Source organism: Panthera onca, chromosome E2 (assembly GCF_046562875.1).
Source record: "Panthera onca isolate mPanOnc1 chromosome E2, mPanOnc1 haplotype 2, whole genome shotgun sequence".
NCBI classification, from domain to species: Eukaryota; Metazoa; Chordata; class Mammalia; order Carnivora; family Felidae; genus Panthera; species Panthera onca.
Genome location: NC_138353.1, coordinates 61,278,521 through 61,288,837, shown reverse-complemented (window position 1 = coordinate 61,288,837; position 10,317 = coordinate 61,278,521). Strand labels below are relative to the sequence as shown.

Below are 10,317 nucleotides of genomic sequence, written 5' to 3'. Positions count from 1 at the left end.
TCCCAGGAAGGGGGAGGAAGTTCTTAGTTCACCACCTGGTGCTGCTTCCCCTCCCGAGGGCTCGGTCCAGAACACACAGGGCCGATGGCCTCCGACAGGGAGAAAGGGGCTTTGGTGAGGGCAGGGGTTTCCTTCCTAGGTGGGGCCACATTCCTTAGCCTCTCCCTGCCTCCAGGGTGACAGCAAGTCAGAGGTTTTGTAAAACAGCTTTGTAGAAAGTGACAGGTATTAGCTGCTCTCTTCGTGCCATTTAGTCTGAAATCACTTGCAATTATCAAGGATAATCCTGTGACCCCTATCTGCACCCCCTGCAAAAGAGAGAGAACTGAGCCCAGAAGGATGGCCTTGGTAAGTCACCCCCCACCCCTGCCCAGTGCTGGCGGCTGTCCTGCATCTGGGTCAGAAACGCCCACACTGTGAGACCTGTCCTGCCTGTTTGGCCTCTGGAGGGAGGATGTGGGTCAGGAGTTCTGGTCTGGCAGAAACCGGCACCCACTGACTGGCTGCCCCTGGGTCAAAACACGGGAAATTACAGGTGCCATGGGCTTAAGCCTCCTCTCTCTTGTTACCTGAAAACTTTGGGCGGCTCACACTGGGTGGTTGGGCCCCAATGCCCGGTGCCTCTCCAAATGGCAGGGGCCACAGTGTCCTATGAAGCAGGACTCTGGGGTGCAGGAAGGGCCATACTCCTTCACCTCTTCTCCCCAGGCGGTGACAAAGATTCTTTACTTGACCAGACTTTAGTCAGGCTCCCAAAATCTATCACAGGCCCACCTGTGCCCTTCCTGTAAACTCCAATTTTAACAAAACCCTGCTGTTTGAGTTTAGCAAGAGTCCCCCACTCTGATGCCCGGTCAGCCTCACATCTGGTATCACCCCCAGGTGACATCTGATCACCCGGCCTGCCCTCAGAAAAGATCCTGTCGGGTGGGTTTAGCCAGAATCCTCCCCTCACCCCTGACGTCTCCCCTGTATTAAGTTTCCACGCAATGATTTTAAGCTGCTCCTTGGCTATAAACTCCCACTTGCCCATGCCGTATTCGGCGTCGAACTGGGTTCAAGACCAACGGCTCTTTTCCCCTCAAGAGCCCTCAATAAAATCTGTGTTTACTATTTTTAACAACTATCCAGGTCTGTGTTTTCTTTGACTGTGGGGGAGCTGGATTTTTGGCTTAGCATCCCTACAGCTAGATGTGCTCATGTGACTATGTTAAGACCGATAGAATTTAAACAGAAAGATCTCCTGAGAATTGTTCTTAAAAGGAGGCACTGCCCCTCTTCAGCTCTAACTCTGGTCACCTGGGATGCAGAGGTAATGGGTGGAGCTAGAGTAGCCACCTTGGGTTGTGATGTAGAAACCCTGAGCTGCTTCACCCCCAGGCTTCACTCAAATAAGACAGACATAAACTTCTGTTTGGGAGAGGGATTTCTGTCTCTTACATCCAAAACAGACCCTGTCTGGCCGCCCTGGGAGCCTTGTGGTAATAAAACGAATTGGTGCTATTCGAATCCCAGCTCTGCCAGCTCCCAGCTGACATGCATGGTCTCCGGCAAATGCCTCAACCTTTCTTTGCTTTTGATTTCTCATGTTTCAAATGGGGATAATAATAGTACCCGCTGTATAGGATTATCACAAAGATTAAATACAGAGGTCTGAGTATCCTGGCCAGCACGCAGCATGCATCCAATAAATATCAGCTACAACTTACCATTATCATTGTTCCTAATGTTATTAAGAATCATACGGCCCTGATTTACATTCTGGGTCTCCCAGTGATGAGCTATACGATCTCATTTTCTTGCCCACAAATAAGGGAGAATACCTACCTACTGGGGTGGGTAGAAGGACCAAGTATGTAGTTAAATAAGGCAGGAGAGCCCACAGCCCAGAGGTGCTCCTAACCGAACTGTCACTGTCATCACATGATGCCCAGCCCAACCCCCAGGAAATCTCCCAGCATTTTAAAATATGGCCAGAGCAGCTCAAAGGGGGAACACCTGTGCTCTTCTGAGCAGCTCTCCTCTGGGCTGGAAGCTCCCTTGGAAAAGCATCTTTCATTTGCCTGCTTACGGGTAGTGCCGGCTTCAGGCTTGGCACAGAGGCCACGGATGGATGGATGGATGGATGGATGGATGGATGGATGGATGGATGGATGGATGAATGGAGGGTCCCCTGACCCCTCAGCCTCAGTCTCTCTCCTGCCAGGTTGGAGAATCATGCCTCGCTCAGGGCTGCCAAGCACAGACAGGTGATGTCCCAACATACTGGGCCACCGCAGCACACAGCAGCTGACTCGGACCCACACACCGCGCCCGCGGGGTTCACCCCTCAGAGAGCCCTGCCCCCACACTCATGCTTGGCCTCCCACGGAACAGGCAGGAGGGAGGAGACTGAGCGAAAGGAAGGAAAGCGAAAGGAAGCCACTAAGCCCACTATCCACCTCTGCCCTCCTCCGAGACGACCCTTCTCTGGCAGAAGTGAGGGGAGGACAACGCGAGTTAGCAATCAAGGGGACTTCAGGATAAAGCTCGGGGTTCGTGACTCCGCCAGCCTCGGTGTCCTGCCTGGGGCACAGCCACCAAAAAGGGTCTAGCGTCACCCCCGCCACAGCTGGAGGGGGGTTGTCTGCCACTGACGCCGGCGGAGTGGCCGCTGGCCGCCTCGGGAACAGGCACCTTCCCCAACTTGGCTCACAACAACAGGCCACACTTTGGGGACCCCCGCGAACCCGCGGCGGGCGCGCATCCATTTCATAGGCGAGGAAACTGAGGCCCGGCGCGGCCCAGCATTCGCGGACAGTGGCACAGTCCTGGGAGGTGGCGCGGGCCCCACGTCGAGGCCGGAAGCGGTGACAGCGTCACCTGGGGGGCGGGGAGGGGGCGGCATTCCCCCTCTCGGGTGATAAACGCGTCCGAGCCGCGGAGCACCGCAGCGCGGGTCGCCAACGCCCTCTGCGCCCGAGGGAGGCCCGGAGGGTGCGCGCCCCGACCCGTCGGGTCTGGATCCCGCCCCGGGTGGGGGCGGGGGTCCGGGGCCCGTCGCTCGTCCCCCGCGCCCTCGGGCAGGGGGCGCCGCGGCCGGCCGAGAGAGCCCCCGAGGGCCGAGCGCCCCTGCTCCCCGCACCCCCGGCACCCCCGCCCCTCAGCCGGCCCGCCCCGACTCCCCCCTCCGCCGCTCACCTGACCGCCGCCGCCCTCGCCACATTGGAACCCGCCCGCCGCCCTCGCCACAGTGCAGCCGCCGCCGCCCGCTGCTGCCGCCTGCGGCCCGGAGGCTCATGACAGGCGGCCGAGCCCGCAGCCTCCACGTCCGCCTCCGGGAAATGGGTGAGGCCTCGCCCGCCCTGTTCCAGACGGCGCGGCGCCGTGCTGCGTTTTCTGTGTTCCCTGTAATCACAGAAGTCATGGTTTATCTTTTGAAATGTTTATTCATTTTGAGAGAGAGACAGAGACAGAGACAGAGACAGACAGAGAGACAGAGCAGGAGCTGGGCAGGGGCAGAGAGAGAGGGAGACGGAGACAGAGCACCAGCAGGGGAGGGGCAGAGAGAGAGAGAGAGAGAGAGAGAGAGTGAGGGAGGGAGACACAGAATCGGAATCAGGTTCCAGGCTCCGAGCTGTCAGCACAGAGCCCGACGCGGGGCTCGAACTCACCAACCGTGAGATCATGACCTGAGCCAAAGTCGGGCGCTCAACCAACTGCACCACCCAGGCGCCCCTCATATACGTTTTTTAAATGTTTATTTATTTTTGAGGGGGGGGAGGGGGAGGGGGAAGGAGGAGGGAGAGAGGGAGACGCAGAATCGAAGCAGCTCCAGGCTCCGAGCCCCACGCAGGGCTGGAATCCACAAACTGTGAGATGGTGACCTGAGCCCAAGTCAGACGCTTAACCGACTGAGCCACCAGGGCTCCCCAGAAAAGTCACGGTTTAAACCGAAACCACAACACTTAAGGAAAAAATGGTGGTATTTAATTTCTTTAAAAAAAACAACAACAAAGCCCAGTGGTTGAGGGGAAAAGGGAAGTGGGAATCGTGTGTGCACAGCCGCTGCTGCAGGGCACCTGCGCGACCCTGGGCGGTGTTCACCGCTGCTGAGGGAGGGGGAAGGGAAGCGCTGCGTTCCGTTCCGTCTTACAGGAGAGGAAACTGAGGCACAGTGAGGCCAGGGGAAGAATCGGTGGAGGACGGGTTAAGGGACGTTGGTGAAGCCTGGATCTGAAGCAGCTGGTATTATTACTGCTTTCTAGGTTTGCCGTGCCCTTGCTTCATTTCTCTCTATAATCCTCACCACTGTCTGATGTCCTCGGTCTCATATACTTAGTAGTAGTATTTAATGTGTGGTTGTTGTTGTTGTTGTTTTTTTGTTTTTTTTTTTTTTGAGAGAGAGAGAGAGAGAGAGAGAGAGAGAGAATGAGGAGAGGAGCAGAAAGAGAAGGGAGCAGAGAATCCAAAGCAGGCTCTGCACTGACAATGGAGAGCCCAATGCGGGGCTTGAACTCACAAACAGTGAGATCATGACCTGAGCCAAAACTGAGACTCAGACACCCAACCAACTGAGCCACCCAGTCACCCCTGCCTCATACCTTTTTGCTTACTGTCTGTCTCTACCATCACCCCTCCCCCTACCAGAAACCAAGGGTTATGGACAAGCGTTCCGTTTACTTGTGCTTCCTTACATGGACTGAGGAAGGAATAAGTCCGCGAGTGAGGTCAGCCTTGAGTGAGAGAGGCTTCCACAAAGGTGTGTTAGCACCAGCTGTTGAGCTGAATCAGTGTCTGGTAAACCAGGCCTTGGCTGAGGTACTGCGACACAGTAGAGAAGAGACAGACAAGGTCCTAGCACTCAAGGAGCCAGACAGACAATATGCAAAGATACAAATTAATAAGAGATATGATAAGCACCAAAAAGGAAATAAACAGGGTGACCAGACGGTGGAAAAGGCCACGGGAGGAGGACAGTAGGCTCCGGGTAAGACCCAAAGGGTAGGACGGTGAGAACCACGGAAGGACTGGGGAAAAGCACAGTGCAAAACACTCGAGGAACCAAAAGATCCAGTGTGCCCATGGAAAAGAAAGCAGGTCAGTGTGGCCAGAGATTGGTAAAATGGGAAGCCTGGTGAAAGGTGAAGTGACAAGCAAAGCTGTAGCATTTGTACCCACATCGGCTTTGATTTGTGCCAAGACAGGAGCCACTGGAGGGTTCTTTTTTCTTAACAGCTTTATTCAAGTATAAATCGAGGTCTTGTAGATAAACACCCAGAAGTGGGATTGCTGGGTCATGTGGTAACTCTACTTGTAACTGCTGGCGTAAGCTCCACACGGCTCTCCATCGTGGTTGCACCGTTTTGCACTCCCATGAACAGTGTGCAGAAGTTCCAGTGTCTCCACATCCTTACCAACACTTGTTGTCTTTTATTTTTCTGATAATAGCCATCCTAACAGGTACGAAATGATATCTCACTGTGGTTTTGATTTGCATTTCCCCGATGATTAGTAACACTGAGCACTTTTTTAAGTTTATTTATTTATTTATTCATTAGTAATCTCTACACCCAACGTGGGGCTCAAACTCATGACCTTGAAATCAAGAGCCACATGGTCCTCCAACTGAGCCAGCCAAACGCCCCAACATTGAGTATCTTTTTCTATACATCTTGGCCATTTGTATATCTCCTTTGGAGAAATGTCTGTTCATGTCCTGTGTCTATCTTGTAATCAGGTTGTTTTTTTACTATTGAATCGTTGGAATTCCTTATACATTTTGGAAACAAACCACTTATCGGATATATAGTTTGCAAATATTTTCTCCAATCCCACAGGCTGACTTTCTACTTCGTTATTTCCTTTGTTGTGCAGAAGCTTTTTGGTTTGATGAAAACCTGTCTCTTTTTACTTTCATTGCCTGTGCTTTGGGAGTTACATCCATGAAATCACTGTCAAGGCCAATGTCATGAAGCTTCTCCCCTATGTTTTCCTCTAGGAGTTTTATAGTTTCAGGTCTTATATTAAGTGTTTAATTCATTTTGTGTTGAGTTTTTTGTGTATGGTGTAAGATAAGCGTCTAATTTTTAAAAGATTTTTAATGTTTATTTTTGAGAGAGAGACAGAGACAGAGTGAGAGGGGACGGGCAGAGAAAGAGGGAGACACGGACTCTGAAGCAGGCTCCAGGCTCCGAGCTGTCAGCACAGAGCCCCATGCAGGGCTCGAACGTACAAGCCTTCGAGCTGTGAGATCATGACCCAAGCCAAAGTTGGACGCTTAACCAACTGAGCCACCCAGCTGCCCCAATAAGTGTCCAATTTTAATATTTGGCATATGGATATCCAGTTTCCAAATGCCGTTTGTTGAAGGATAAAAATCACAGGATCATCTCAATAGATGTAGATAAAGTATTTTCTAAGACTCAATACCCCATCATATTAAAACTCTCAAAAGTTAGGAACAGATGCAACTTAGCTCAACATAATAAAGGCCATATAAGAAAATCCACTATTGCCTCACCCCTAACCCCCTGCAGCCAGAGACTTAGCCAGGAGCACAGCCAGAGGCCAGGCCAGGGCTCCAGGGAGGGTCTGGACATTCCCCCGCTCCCCTCTCTGGGGTATGCTGGCGAGTTTCCAGCGTCACTGCAACCACGGGTGACTCTCGCATTTTCTCTCTTTATTAATTTTTGTTCTATAATTTTCCTGTGACATTCAGCCATCCTGGAAAACTGAAGGTTATTACACATATGACGGGTGCTGGAAAGTGGAGGGATCCTGGAGAGAGACTCTAAGACTCTAAGACTGTCACAAATGGTTTCTGCTGGCAACGAATCCAGTCCTCCACCAAACACCCTCAGAGAAGGAGACAGGAACCACATGGAAGCATTCCATATTGGCTCCGGGACCAGGAAGTCCCACTCCACATCTGACCACTCATGTTTGGCCTCCGCAGAGCAGCAGCAGCTTTGCTGGGCTGGCGTCTTCAAATTCAGAACCTTGAATGTTGCCACCAGAGTCCTGCTGTGTGATGCCCTCTTACGCACACCTTAGGGCCCCTGGTGATGAGCTTCCTGGCTGGTGGGCTCAGAGATGAAGACCGGGTATGAATTATGACCCTGCCAGGAGCGGTAAATGACACCATCTCAGTCGAGCACTTGTCACAGACCAAGCATGGCAAACCTGTAAAAATGGCTTTTGTGAATTAGCATTAAGGTTGCTCTGAGTTTGTTCAAGCTGCTATAACAGAGCGCCACAGGCTGGGTGACTTATAAACAATTTATCGCTCACAGCTCTGGAGGCTGGAAGTCTGAGGTCAGATCACGGGAACGGCTGGGTGCCAGTGAGGGTTTGCCGGTGAGCGGTGCTGGTTTGCAGACCGCTGCTGTCTCCTGGTGCCCTCACAAGGTGGAAAGGATGACAGAAGTCTCTGGGATCTCTTTAAAAGGGCACTAATCCCATTCGTGCTGGCTCTACCCTTAGGACCCAAACACCCCACTTCCTAGTACCATTACATAAGGGTTAGGACCTCAACATACGAATTGGGGCGGGGGGGGTGGGCACAAGCATTCATTCCATAGCAGGTGCAATGTTGAGAAACCCTGCTTTTGAAACTCACAGGCTGAGGAACAGTGTTTGCGATCATAATAGTGGCAACGGGTGTCCAGCTCCCGCCTGGGGTATGAAAGTCACACTGGCCACTGACTCAGGGGAGCCCCAGTGTGAGCTGCTCCCCAACACCCCATATCTACTTTAACACTGTCCTTCCCCAGGAAATGGGATTCTGGTCAGGTTCCAAGTCCTGGTCAGAGGCCCATGTCTTCACACTGGGCCACAATGACTCGACTTCAGTTCGTTCAGTGTTGTCTGAGTGTGCCATCCCTCCAAATGCCACGGAAGCCTGGCTCATTCTTTACGTGGGAGAACTCCCACCCTGCCCCACGCCCCACTTGCGGTGGCCGCGACGGCTGCGTCTGGTAGTCTCTAGAGGCTGGATCTCAGCAGCCTCCAGTGCATTCACTCATGTTTGTTAATATCTAAGCAAGTGGTTTTCAAAGACTTGTGCTCGCACAATGAATCTAAAGTCCAAGCAGGCACCTGATCTTTGCGGCTGGGAAAAGTGCTCTTAAGAGGGGAGATGGCCTGGCTATAAGGGAAGGGGCAGCAGCCGAGGTCACCTCCATTTGGTGCACTCACCTTCCTCTCCTCAGGTTGCTGCTGTCCCCAGGGGTGGTGGGAACGGTGACGACTCAGCCCCCAGCCCCCTCCGTTCACACTGTGGCAGCTGGACACCCTGGGACAGTTTTGCTTGTCTCCTGCCTCAGTTTCTTCGTCTGCTTCACAGGGTCACGCGAGGAGCACACGAGAAGGTGAAGAGCTCAAGATTGCCTGACCCTGCCTGGCCCAATTGCAGGGCTGCTGAAGAGTCCTAGGCTAGGATTACTGGATTTAGCAACTGAGGCATAATTGCTCAGTATAATCATGCCCTCAAGTGGAAGGTTATTTGTTGTTTGTCTGAAATTCCAGTTTAACTAACTGGGTGTCCTGTATCTGTCCTGGCCGCCCTCTCCAAGTGTGAACTAATATTCTGGCCCGAGTACCTCCTGCAGGGGACCAGGCAGAGGGTTAGGGACGGTTGAGGCTTCTCCCCCATGAGGGCTGGCAGTGTGCCCAGGTCCGGACACCCCCGGTCCTTCACCTAGGCTGAAATGGACAGGCGGACCTAAGGGTGAGGCAGCCAATGAAGTGGCCGTCCCAAATGCCAGCCAATAGGGTCATTCCCACTGAAGGCTGCTGGGCCAATCAGAGCTCTCGTAGGAGTGTCTGCAAGACTGGGCAGCCACTGAGCTGGCCTCTCCTGCGCCCTCATGCCGGTGCCCCTCTGGAGACAAATTCCCTTTACTAACAATAACAGATACACTTAAGAGCTTACATCTGTGGCCTTTATTATGGGCCACATGCTGTTCTAGCCACTCCCCACGCGTGTTCCTGCTTTCTGTTGTTGTGTAATAATCCCCTCGGAAACTCAATGGCATAAAGCATCAGCCATTTCATTATGCTTCGGGAATTTGTGACTCAGGAACTCACGTAGAGCACAGGGCTGGCTGGTCTCTGCCCCATGTCTGCAGTGTAGGAAAACAGCAGAGACCTAAATTACTCCTCATAAGAAACTAAAGCTAGAGGTTCATGGGGGAGAGTCAGTTGAAGGAGAGGGGAGAGGGATGGAAAAAAGGAAGCACGAAGCCCTCCCACAGAAGAAGTCTGTGGAGAAGCAGACATGTGCTAGGGGGCCGGAAGCGATGGGCTCCCATGCCTTCACCTCCCCACACCCCCACCACCAACAGTCCTCCCAAACTGGCCCTGCACACTGGCGCTAAGCCGGGTTGTGGGCCTTGGGAGAAGGAAGGAAGGGATTGGCCCGAGAGCCAGCCCCACAAAGGCAGGGTGACCCAGGCAGGCCAGGCTCATCGGAGAGATGTGGAGGAAGAGGAAGTTCTTGTGGGTGCAGGTGCTCAGGAGGGAAGGGCAGTTTGGGGCCGTTTTAAGCTAAGTGGAGACGTGCACAGCCTTGGGCCAGACACGTGGCTCTGCAACTTGCCAGCTGGCAAGTGCCCTCACTTCTCGGAGCCTCCATTTATTTGCCTGTGAAATGTGGTAATAATGACATGTTCCTCGTAGCATCATCGTGAAGGTTCCCTGAGGTGTCTTTGTTGAGCTCTCAGGAGGAGGCCCAGTAAGACAGTGGACCTGGGGCCCAGGAGGATCATCTGTGAATGTCAGGAGCCAGAAGGACTTTTCTCAACACTGGGCAGGTGTCTCAACTCTTTTTGGGTCCAAAACCCTTGTAGTTGGACACTGGTCGCCCTACAGCCACAGGAGTGCCACCAGGGGGCGCCTAGGGCCAGCACATTGCTCCCTGCCAGGGGTGTGCCTGGGTGCGGTGGCCACGGCTCCCTAACCCCCACCAGCCCCTTCCCAGGGCCCAAGACACAATCCTCCAACACACCATAGTTTTCCGGGCGGTGGGGGCAGGGGAGGGGGTGGTTTGTTCAAAGTCCTCCCTTCCAACCCCCACTGGGCTCTCTGGCTGTCTGCACCCTAACTTCCAGCACACAGGTAAACCAGACAGAAGCTCCGGAGTGCGTCTCCCTGTGGGAGACTAGAGATAGTTCTCAATCTAGAGTGAGCTGCACCTGGTGTTCGGGATGAGACTTCGTCTCCAGGACCCCCCTTCCAGAAGCTCCCCAGGGGCTGAGCCTTGACGCACCGGCAGCCTCTAAGCATAGCCCTTCTCAGCCACCGGCCTGGGAGACAATGCCTCTTTGCCCTGCTCCC

General features: G+C 53.5%; 1 long non-coding RNA gene across 1 annotated transcript; it reads right to left on the bottom strand.

The window, feature by feature from the left end:
- Positions 1 to 3,699, bottom strand: LOC145713190 (uncharacterized). Its single transcript, XR_014136149.1, has 3 exons — positions 3,181 to 3,699; positions 2,072 to 2,232; positions 1 to 785 (listed from the first exon to the last, which is right to left on the bottom strand). It is a non-coding gene; the product is annotated as an uncharacterized LOC145713190 (long non-coding RNA).
- Positions 3,700 to 10,317: the final 6,618 nt, after the last annotated feature.